Source organism: Crinia signifera, chromosome 3 (assembly GCF_055691185.1).
Source record: "Crinia signifera chromosome 3, ASM5569118v1, whole genome shotgun sequence".
NCBI lineage: Eukaryota > Metazoa > Chordata > Amphibia > Anura > Myobatrachidae > Crinia > Crinia signifera.
In genome coordinates, this window is record NC_139219.1 from 222,047,287 (window position 1) to 222,059,375 (window position 12,089).

Consider the following 12,089-nt stretch of genomic DNA (forward strand, 5'->3'; position numbering starts at 1 on the left):
CGGCGGACGCCGCAGGGAGCCTGAGGACGGTGGCAGGCAGGGAGATGGAAGTCTCCCTGCCTGCCCCAGAACGTTTGTGGGGGGGAAGGTGGGCTCCCCGGGAGCCAGGCAGCACAGGCTGCCCCCTGGGGGTGCCAGCAGGGGACCGGGTATATTCCCTACACCCGATCATGCATATGTAATGATCGGGTGAAGTGAATATATGAATATCTAATGAGCGACTCAGCTCCGGCCACCTGCTGGCTGGTCTATGTAAAAAAAAAATATATATATATATATTTTTTTTAATAAATATATATTCATGTGCTTACAGCACATGAATAAAAATAGCATGCCCCTCCTCAGAATAAAATTCCAGATTTTTTTACACCAATTGTAAAAAACAAAAACACTTTATTTTAAAAGTTCACCTTCCACTTCACCATAAAAAGATAGCGATTGGTACTCGGTGAATCATGGCGAAAAAAACCTTGAAATGTATTCGCCATCTGGTCATTGAATAGGGTGATTCACCGTTTTAGTCAGAAACTCGCCTTACAGCACAAAAACGCCATAAAAACATGGCGAATCAGCCTCATTGAATACCGCCCATTGTATGTGAAAGGACCTGATACACTGTATCATATGCTATCCTGTCCCCCGGGTGAGATCGCGGGGTGCCAAATGTGAACCCTTGCACTAGTGGATGGGGGCCTTTAATGGTCATGGCTGCCAAATGCCATACAGAGGCAATATTAATGTACACAAGAAGTGCAGTCTCTTACTGTGCACAGTCAACACCACACTGCTGCGCTTCCTCCTTCACTGGGCCACTAATCTTCTTTTCCCCGCAAGCCACTACTTCCCCTATATACAATCTCACTGTGCAATGAGCAGACAATGGTGCCAGCAGACCTAAAAAACTGAAACCATATATTGTTACAATAAAATGTACATACAGTATTGTGTGTGCTTGGCACATCAATCCTAGGTAGCCAAGCCAGATGAATGGTAGAATCCCAGAGGAAGTTTCTGTGTGCATTGCATACAATTTACTGCATTCTACATTCACAAGCACTTGTTGAACCTTTATTATTGTATTTTTAGGTTATCATAAAAATAATAATTTCTCTATTGCAGATGTACAAAAACATATTGGTAAAAATGGCTAATATGCTCCTATATCTCTGGTCACACTTTGTGTTTGCCTCTGTAACCAACGCTGTATGTTTAACTGCATCTCCTACTACCCCCCCCCCCCCCCCCCTCCTGTATGTACCTACAGTCTTTTGTTTGTGTGCAACTCTGTCTGCTTTTTATTTTTCTGTCCCTTTATATTCCATTATTTGTGTGTCTCAGGGCCGGTGCAAGGCACCGGAGCGCCCCAGGCAAGTCGGGGTGGGGGCGCCCCGGTGCCGGGGGAGGGGGGGTACCTGTCCTGCGGCGCTGTCCGGTGCCGGGGGAGGGGGGTACCTGTCCTGCGGCGCTGTGTATTTAAAGCTGGCGGCGGAGGCAGCGGGGGTCCCTGCAGTCCATTAGAAATAACAAGCGCTATCCGCCGGGCTATGCGGAAGCGCTTCTGTTGTGAAAACACTGGCAGCACGCTGATTGGCTGAGATCAGCGTGCGCCGTGCTGCCAGTGTTTTCACAACAGAAGCGCTTCCGCATAGCCCGGCGGATAGCGCTTGTTATTTCTAATGGACTACACGGACCCCCGCTGCCTCCGCCGCCAGCTTTAAATACACAGCGCCGCAGGACAGGTACCCGGGCGGCAGGGGGGGGGGGGGGGGGGGGGGCAATATGCCGCCCTCCAGTGGCCGGCGCCCTAGGCAAATGCCTAGATTTGCCTAGTGGTGGCGCCGGCCCTGGTGTGTCTCTAATTTTGTACATACCTCTCTCCCAACCTGGATCTTTGTTCCCCACCTTTCTGTCATTTTACCCTTCTTATCATATGTATCCCCACCTCCTTCTATTATCCACAGATAACAATTTATTATACGGGTACAACCCCAATAATGACCCGTTTGGCCAGATTATCCACCTTGCGTCTGTCCCACACACCTGGTGTCCCCCCCCTTTGCAGCGCGACTCGCCATGCTTAGGTCAATGGGGTTGGAAAGTCGACACAAGCATTAGGCTGACAATGGCAGGGTTGACAGTCAAAAGGTCCACATGAGTTTTTCACATTTTTTTTGTCACTATTTACACTATTTGTGTGTCTCTAATTTTGTACGCACCTTTCCCCACATCTGGATCCTTGTTCCCCACCTTTCTGTCATTTTATCCTTCATATCATATCTATCCTCACCTCCTTCTATCATCATCATGCCTGGAATAAACCATCCACAGATTCTAACAATTTATTATACAGGTACAACACTGATAATAGTGCAAAACCGGTGATCCGGCACGCTGCTGGAAATCAGTGTGCCGCATCACTCATTTTGCCGGATTATCCATGGTGTATCCACCTCGCATCTCTCCCCCCACACCTGGTGTGTGTCCCCCTTTGCAGCGCGACTTCCCATGCTAAAGTCAACAGGGTTGGAAGCTCAACACAAGCATTAGGTTTACAATGGCAAGGTCGACAGTCAAAGGGTCTACATCAGTTTTCAAGGTTTTTTTTCCCGAATGTAGACCTAGTCAACATGAACACCGTCAAGGAGTACCGATGTGCTCACCATGCTTCGGGCACAGCGCCACGCTGAGCTCAGCACACTATTCTATCCTCCCATCCTCCCGCCATTCCCTAGTGGATGGTAGGGCATGAAATACCAGCTGTCGGCTTGAAAAACTCATGTCGACCTTTTGACTGTCAAGCTTGCCATTGTCGACATAATGCTTGTGTCGACCTTCCAACCCTGTCACCTTAGCCGTGTCGATCTATTTCAGGTGTTGACCTACTGTAAGGCCTGGTCGACCTTCAGTGGTCTATCCAATGCATGTCGACCTTAATAGGATGGACCTAGTGACCATATCCCTTAGCAAAGTACAAGTATCAGAGATTACAGAAAACAAACACATCATTATATATTAATAATTACAAATCTATGTTATATCAAATGTACAGTATCACATCAGGGGCACATTTATGAGCAGACCAATATATTCCAGACAGTCAGGTATGCGCCACAGGGCATGCATACTGATTAATGTGCATTAATCACACTGGTTATGTATTGGTACTAGTGTCAAGGTATGTGCTTTTGCCACAACAGGAAGTGGAAGGTATATGTCCCAGTTACTATGCATGTCAAAGGCACTCACTGTTCTGAAGTGCACATTCCAGAACTGCAATACTATGAGTGGTAAGCAGCAGCTTCCTGAGCATTCTAGGAGATAGTGAAGTTCCCTGTACTTGCAATGGGATACAGAGTCCCTGGTGTTTACTCTGGGTGGGAGTGTAAGGTAGTGTCCTGTTCTCTCAGTAAGTGTGGGTGAGGTATGTGTCCCTGATGTATGTCCGTCCCTGCCTCCTCTACTTATGAATGGGGTGGAGTGTTTAAGTTGAATGAGATCCTGTGTTTCTTGTTTCTCTAATCTCACAGACAGCTATCCAGCCTGCTCCGGGGGAGGACTTGGCTAATTAGACGATTCCGGGAATGCTCGTTAATAAAAGCACAGTGTCTTTGTGGCAGCAGCTATTTTGCTTTTCCTCTGATTTTAATCCTCAGATCAAACATGGAGCACACGTATCGATTACTATGAATCTAACAGTATTGCCAGCTCCAGTTTAATTCAACGTTAAAAACATGTTTAATGCTATTAAGAACAACTGCAGAGGTTAATGAAGCCAAATATAGTAACACATATGATTTATCAGTGTGTGATCAATGCTCATGGCCCTATTTAGTTGGACAAGCCATGCTGAAATATAGAATGCAAGGTCATTTTTGTATGCAGGGATAATACTGCTTTTGCATGTAGAACACAAATGGGTACTCTTTACCTAGAACGGCGCCCGCGATTAGAATCGCGGGCGTCGGGGGTAAAAAATCGCGGTGATCGCGGGCATCGCGGGTAAATCGCGGGTACATAAAAATCGTGTACCCGCGATCACCGCGATTTTCCCATAGGGAACAATGTTAAAAAGCCTGATTGACCGCGATTTTACTTTAAAATGCCTCAATGCCCGCGATTTTCACATAGGAATCAATGTTAAATGGGCTACAGAGCCCAAATAGTCACAATTAACCCTTAAATGTCACCCCAATTTTTGTACGCCACCCCACGATCCACGCCAACCCGAAGCGTGGCGAGCGCAGCGAGCCCGCGAGGGGCGGCGGTACGCGTCCTCCGACCTTTTCATGCCCTACTATCCACGTCGGCGTGGAGTTGAGAATAGAATAGTGTGGCGAGCGCAGCGAGCCACCGAGCCCGAAGCGTGGCGAGCGCAGCGAGCCCCGCGAGGGGACGCGGATACCTTCACAGTTATACGCGTCCCCTCGCGGGCTTCACAGGTATCCGTGGCGAAAAGCGGACACCTGTGAAGCCCGCGAGGGGACGCGTTTACCTGTGAAGGTATCCGCGTCCCCTCGCCACGCTTCGGGCTCGGTGGCTCGCTACGCTCGCCACACTATTCTATTCTCAACTCCACGCCGACGTGGATAGTAGGGCATGAAAAGGTCGGAGGACGCGTACCGCCGCCCCTCGCGGGCTCGCTGCGCTCGCCACGCTTCGGGTTGGCGTGGATCGTGGGGTGGCGTACAAAAATTGGGGGGACATTTAAGGGTTAATTCTGCCTATTTGGGCTCTGTAGCCCATTTAACATTGATTCCTATGTGAAAATCGCGGGCATTGAGGCATTGAATGCAAAATCGCGGTCAATCAGGCTTTTTAACATTGTTCCCTATGGGAAAATCGCGGTGATCGCGGGCATCGCGTCGCGGCCGTTTATGTAGTGCCCGCGATGTCGCGATCACCGCGATGGGCGCCGTTCTAGGTAAAGAGTACCCACAAATGTATTTATTTATTTATTTACAGTTTCTTATATAGCGCAGCCGATTCCGTTGCATTGTACAATTGTAGACAGTGATAAAACAAACTGGGTACCAACAGACTTGGAGGTGTATACAATGTGGCCGGCGAGGGGGGTTTTATGGTGAGGATGGCTTTTCAGCGAGGACTGTTGAAAACAAGCCACCCTCGCCGTTTAAACCCCTCGCCGGCCGTCCGTCCCCCCTCCCCCCTATTCCCTATTCTATGTTCCGGGGAAATCTGACAGCGAGGATTCCCCCGAATGGCGAGGTTCGCCGCTAATACAGTGAGCCCGCAAGCCTTGCCATTTGGAAATGACGAGTGCAGGGGAGTGCGTTGAATACTGGCGGATATGACGGCGAGCAATAGGTACTGCTCACTGTCATAGCTCGCCTGTTTGGCATTGAATATACCCCTTGGAGGTAAGAGGGCCCGGCTGCAAGCTTACAATCACAAATGAGTGGCAGCATTACTTTTACATTGTGATCTAGAGTTGAGGTCCTGTGTATATAGTATTTCTGCTGTCTATGCTAAATCTGTCTGCACATTTTACATTTGCCATAAGAAATCATATTGATTGTGGTGCAATGCCTGACACCAATCCCTGTTATTCTTTATTCAAACTTTTTTTTAAGTCTGTTTTTCAAACTAAATACAATAATTTTGTAAAAAAAAGTTATTTCTCTGTAAATTTAGGTCCTTATTCTGAGTCACATTATTTCTCTGTAATTTAGGTCCTTATTCTGAGTCACATTATTTCTCTGTAAATTTAGGTCCTTATTCTGAGTCACATTATTTCTCTGTAAATTTAGGTCCTTTTTCTAAATCACATTATTTCTGTGTAAATTTAGGTCCTTTTTCTGAGTCACATTATTTCTCTGTAAATTTACAGTAGGTCATTATTCTGAGTCACATGAATTGGTCCCAAAACCAGATACTTCCGCAGGCACGTGCGCTCACGTGCACTCATGCCTCGATTCAGATGCCATTTGCGATCACAACGCTTCGACCTTCCACTTATGAGACCAGTTATCATCACTACCTTTAGCATTTGCGTGATGATTGGTGCAGGAGGCCCTGCTAAAATAGGGTGAATATCTGAAAACGCTCAGCTCGGCAATATTTTCAACTCTGTCTAGACCAGTGGAAGCCAACCCTAGCCCTCGAGAGCTACCAACAGTGCACATTTTCCATACAACCTAGCTGCTGCACAGCTGCACTCATTAATCACTGACACATTTTAAAAGATACACAGATGGAGCTAATTAGCTCACTTGTGATTCTGTGAGGAGACCTGCAAAACATGCACTGTTGGTAGCTCTCGAGGAATAGGGTTGGCTACCCCAGATCTAGTGCATAGCCGGACGTGTCCTATATCTGTACTGTTTTACTGTCTACCTATCCAGCTGTTGCAATCACCAAGTAGCTCTGCTGAATGGCAGCCTGGGTGCTGTCCAGATCAGTAATGTTTGTTCCCCATGTCCGTATCCCCATCAGGATATGTCCAGTGCATATCTGTATGTGTGATATATATCCAGGGCCGGTGTAAGGCTTCTCAGCACCCTAGGCAAAACTTCAAACACCCCCCCCCCCCCCCCATACTGCTACCAATACCCACTGCCCGCAGGAGGAGCCGGAGAGGAGTCGGACACGTGACACTAACAAGTCTGTGTCCACTGTCCTGCCTCCCTCCTCCTCCCAGCGAGCGCCATGGCGGAGTGACTGTGTCACCCGGCTTCCTCGCTTTGTTAGGTATGTCTCTCAGTCTCGAGTCGTCATGTGAGTGTCACTGAATGTGATGTGACACTCACACTGTGATGGCTTCCCGCAGTAATGTAATCGGCGCCAGGCGGGGGTGGGTGGCGGCGGCTGCACGGGCCACATGACGAGGTCTGGCGGGCCGGATTTGGCCCGCGGGCCTTGTGTTTGACACCCGTGGCCTAGACAGAAGAAATAACCGCCCCTTGCAAAATTGCAAATGGATAACAGATCCATTCGCAAAAATGAACAATCAAACAGTTTATTTCTATCTGTGTAATGCTGCCTATACACGCCCTGATACGGGCGTGCGTTCCGTGCTTAACAAGCACGGATCACATTGCATTGCATTGCATGCGTTGTGCATGCAATGCGATGCAATGTGATGAAAACAAAGTACAAAAAGTATGTGCAAGCACATACTTTCTGTACTGTGCGATGAGGTGCCGCGGGAGCGCGCACCTCAAAGCACAGAACGCACAGCCCAGCATTGCAGTGTGTATGGGCTGCTTAAGTCTAGGGCACCCACTAATCTGCTAAAGATCCAAAGTGGAAGTGGTCATCGCTGACATCAGAGACTCACCCATAAAAAACTGTTTGGGCATGCCTGCTTTTTCACAAACACAGCCAGAAAACGCCATGTTTCCGCCCATAAATGTTGGCTTTCTGTCAATCAAACTGCAACATCTATGTGACTGCTATGAATATGGTTACTTATTCTCTAACTGCGGCTGTGAAGTCATTTGATAATTGGATGGTTTGAAAACGCTTTAATTAGCGATCCATGCTGAATTAGTAAAGTAACTAAAGCTTTGATAAAATGACAAGAGTTGATGTTGCCTATAGCAACCAGACTCATTTGCTATCTCTATCATTTTCTAGGATGCAATGATAGACAGAAGCTGATTGGTTGCTATGGGCAACATCACTTCTTCATTTTTAGAAACTTTAGGGCCTGATTCAGCATGAGTTTTAGCTTTGCCGAACATTCGCAAAACTACAATTCACAGTGCTATCATGCACCCAGCACTGTTCAAAGTCACCCTGTATGCCATGTCCTACCCCCCACTAACTTGCGAATGCTTTGCTATACAAAGTGCTCACATGTTTAGGGTAGCCCCCAGCTTGCACAGCTTATCTGTGAAGGCAAGCTCTGGGCAGCCATGTGATGTCACGCAGCCGCCACTGTCTGCCCTGCAAATGGTCCGGGCACGCCTGTGTTGTCCGGACCACGCCTCCTCAGTGCCATGTCACAGACCAATAAATGATCCACACTGAAGTGCATTTTCCACACTTCAGCGTTAGAAGCTGAATAAGGCCCAAAGTATGCTCTCTAACCAGGTGCTTCTGCGCTGTCTTCCGCAATAAAGGCAGACCATGCAAAGAAGCTGAAGACACACACACCTGAGGGTTAAAAACATTCTACATTTCTTTTAAAAACAGAATGAATCCAAGTTTACCACACACAGGGGTCCCAATACATAGCTGAATGCAGTGCTCTAAGTGGGAGTTTAGAAGTAGAAATATAGAAATTTGAATGAAAGCTCCCACTGTTTCCTCCCTAACTCCTAGCCCCTCTCCCCAGTTCTCTCTCTCAGCCGCTAAAGTCCAAGCAATATGCATCTCTGATCGAGTCCAGTGACAGGTTACATTTGTTATTGCCTGGGAGTCAACCATGGCTCACAGGACGGCAGCCAATCAAACTAAAAATTTAGTTGCCGTGTGCAAGCCAATCATGGCTGAAGGACCCATAGCCAGTCAGAAGCAGCCACACACCAGCTTGTCATCGCCACTGTTCGCTGGCACAAGAGCCCTAGGATGGACAGTGTAATGGTTAGCATTACTGCCTCACAGCACTGAGGTCATTGGTGTGATTCCCACCATTGCCCCAACTGTGTGGAGTTTGTATATTCTCCCCGTGCTTGCATGGGTTTACTTCGAGTTCTCCAGTTTCCTCCCACAATCCAAAAATACAGTATACTGGTAGGTTAATTGGTTCCCAGCAAGATTAACCCTAGAATGAATGTGGGTGTGCATGTACATGTGGGAGGGAATATACATTGTAAGCTCCACTGGGGCAGGGACTGATGTGAATGTTGAAATATTCTCTGTAAAGCGCTGTGGAATATGTGTGCGCTATATAAATGACCGGTAATAATAATCCCAAGTCCCAGTGCTGCTGTGTTCTAAGTGGGAAGCTGGAAGTGGCGTACCATCATATACCATCCTAATTTTTTAGTGTGAACTGTGGGCACTACAGTGTGTTTAACACACTTGTGATGCTGAGTATTTATGAATCTGTGATGCTGGGAGAGCTTTATACTGTAATTGTAATAGCATCCCCGGCATATTAGTTCCCCATACAAGGTTATTGGCAGGCGCACGCACAAGCTACCCTAGGCTGCGGCCTCCACACACCTTATACCTGTATTTAGATGAAATTATGATTTTACTTATAAAAGACCTTAAGTGTGAATAACTATGCTTTTTTCACAGTATGGGCGGGATGTATTAATATACATCGCCGCCCTTCGCCTGCCAGCCGCCGCGATGCTACTAACATATGCGGCTAGCATCGGATTGCGGTGATGGAGACCCCCGCGATACCTGTAATGTGGTAGACGGCTAATGGTACATAGGAAAATGCGGTATAACCCCCGTTTTACCGCATTTTCCCTTTAGTACATCCCACCCTTTTTCTTTACAGAGTGTTGCAATGGCTTTGCATGGGTACCACTATTTATAAACATGAAGGCCAAGTTATTGGTTCTCACTTGTTACAAATAAACATCAAATCAAACATAAAAAAAATATTCTGCTTACAGGTACTAATACTAAATATTAGTATTAATAATTACGGCAGTGCAAGTGCACATTGACTTGTCATCCATATTCAAAATCAACAGTGACATTTTCTGAAGCCAGACAGAAACTGCAGGAGAGGAGTTGTAAGATCCCTCTCCTGTCAAAATACCTTTAAAAGCATAAAGCGGATAATGTCATCTGAGCATGGCGTTAATTATTGAGGCCAAACTCCAAAAAAGCTATGTTTTTTGGAGTTTTGTACACTGAGTCAGACCATAGTCCCCACTGAAAATAATTGGGACTGTGTTCTGAAGCGATAATATTGCATTTGTGAAATCTCCTGTATTACGCTATTAGTACATAGTTGGGAATTAAATTGAGGGCGAACAGATTTGCCTGGCCGAATATGCACAGCCACACTTTTACAGAAGCAGAAAGTCACTCAAAAATGCTTACTACTGGATAGGGTAACAAGTATGAGCGGTATGCAGTCACTGACTGGGTAGACAATGTCTAGGTTGACAGTCACTCTGTCGACATTCAATAGGTCAACACCTTGACCTTATTCATGTCAACCATGCCTATGTCGACCATTAGCTTGTGTTGACCTATTGTCAATGTCGACCTTGGGTATGTCAACCATTTCAAAGTGTCAGCCTAGTCACTGTCAACCATTAGTAGTCGACGGAGTGACTGTCATCCTAGACATTGTCTACCATTGATACTGTATCAAGGTGCGAATCGGGCTGCCATTGCTGGCATTCAAACGTTGTGGCAATTCGCATCCTTTGTCCTCAGTTGAATTCTCCCCAGAGTTAGGACATATAAGGAAACAGATACTATAGTTTCTACATAATTTTATGAAAAAGAGGTTTGATAAATATGTCCCAAAGTCTAGACAACATTTCCATAATTATATATTAACGTGCTATATATAACTATCCAGCAACAATTATCCTTTGTCCATTATAACCCCATATCAATCAGGTAGGTTACCAGCAGCCAGGCGCATCTCCTGACAGTACTGCTGCGTCTGCATTGGCTGTAACCCAGCACTAGTATACATGCATGTGCAGCCACGGATGGTGAGCAGTCTGTACAGGTGGGATACACACCCAGGACATGTGTTCCCATAACACTGAATAACATTCTACGCAATCACAGCACCAGCCTCCAGAGACAGCAATTTGGCGACATGTCAGTGCGTTACATAATACATCAGGCACCCGCTGGATGGTTCTGCGACAGCAGCCAGGGAACACCGAGCACTGACCTGTCACACATCCTGAATCCCGCTCCTTTCCTTCGCCCCCGGCGGCCCCGGGACCGGGCAATCTGCGAGCAAACGAGAACTCGGACACGGTTCCCGGGGGCGCGCAGCTGTCAGCAGCGGGAGCGCGCGTATCAAACACAGACCTGGGCGCGCACACGTCTCTCCCCCACAACAACCAGAAAGTGTGTACGCGCGCTGTCTGCTGCGCTTGTTGTGGGCGAGCCTGGTCCTGCTGCAGCAGCTGTATCAATTCTGTCACACAGTCACACACTTCATTCTCATCAGAGGGCACACACTCTAAAATGCATGTACTTATCTACACACTATAATGGTGGATGTACACATCCAAAAGATGCCACTTTCCCACTGCAGGTCTAAAACGGTAAATTGCCGAATTTTCAGCGCAATTTACCGTTTAATGCGGGGTACACACCAGGACGACCCGATGCACATCGTGAGCGGGTCGTCAGTGTCTCATCCGACCCGCTCACGGTGACGCGGGGGGGCACGACCCGCTCACGATGTGCACCGATCCGATGGCGACCCGCACCCGGCTGTATGGTCGTCATTGAGATCCTACCTGCAGCAGGTAGGATCTCAATAACGACCGACCCGCGGGACCGCGCATCGGATCGGTCCACACCAGGTCAGAAAAGGGCCCAATCACCACACAATCTACATCCAATTGGTCGGAATTGGATCTAGATTGAGGGGATCGGGCCCTAGTCGTCCTGGTGTGTACCCAGCATAAGGCTGCAGTGGGAAAGTGCCAGAGTTGAAATACCGGTTAAAGATAACCGGTATTTCAACCCGTTTTAAAAGTCCTACACGGTTAAATACCGTTTTTTGAGGCAGTGGGAATGCCTCTGAAACGGTATTTAGTTAAAAAAAAAAATCGGCGTGGGGTCCCCCCCCCACTGCCGTAACCAGCACCAGGCTGAAAGAGCCGGGGCTGGCATTAAAAAAATCAGGAAACCCGACAAATAGGGCTTCGCTGATTTTTTAAAACCAGCCCCAGGCTCAAGGGCCGGGGCTGGTTCCCAAAATACGGGGGACAAAATGGGTAGGGGTCCCCCGTATTTTAAGAACCAGCCCCAGGCACAACCAGCCAGCAGGGTAATGCCACAGCCGGGGGACACTTATTATATAAGGTCCCGCGGCCAAAGCATTAACCCTACCGACCAGTCAGCCTGGCCAGGGGTCCTGGGGGAGTGGGGACCCCCCCAATAAAGGGGTCCCCCTCCAGGACTTACCTGAACAGGCTGAAGCCTGGTGCTGTCCCCGGTGGCCCTGTGCG

General features: G+C 47.8%; 1 protein-coding gene across 2 annotated transcripts in view; it reads right to left on the bottom strand.

The window, feature by feature from the left end:
- The window catches only part of TNK2 (tyrosine kinase non receptor 2), a 155,996-nt gene extending 145,048 nt beyond the window's left edge, over positions 1 to 10,948 (bottom strand). The window contains exon 1 of one of the 2 annotated variants that reach the window (XM_083177499.1): positions 10,793 to 10,948. The gene's annotated coding sequence lies outside the window, so the exon portion shown is untranslated. The remainder of the gene's footprint in view (positions 1 to 10,792) is intronic. The other variant, XM_083177500.1, reaches the window with a different exon arrangement.
- Positions 10,949 to 12,089: the final 1,141 nt, after the last annotated feature.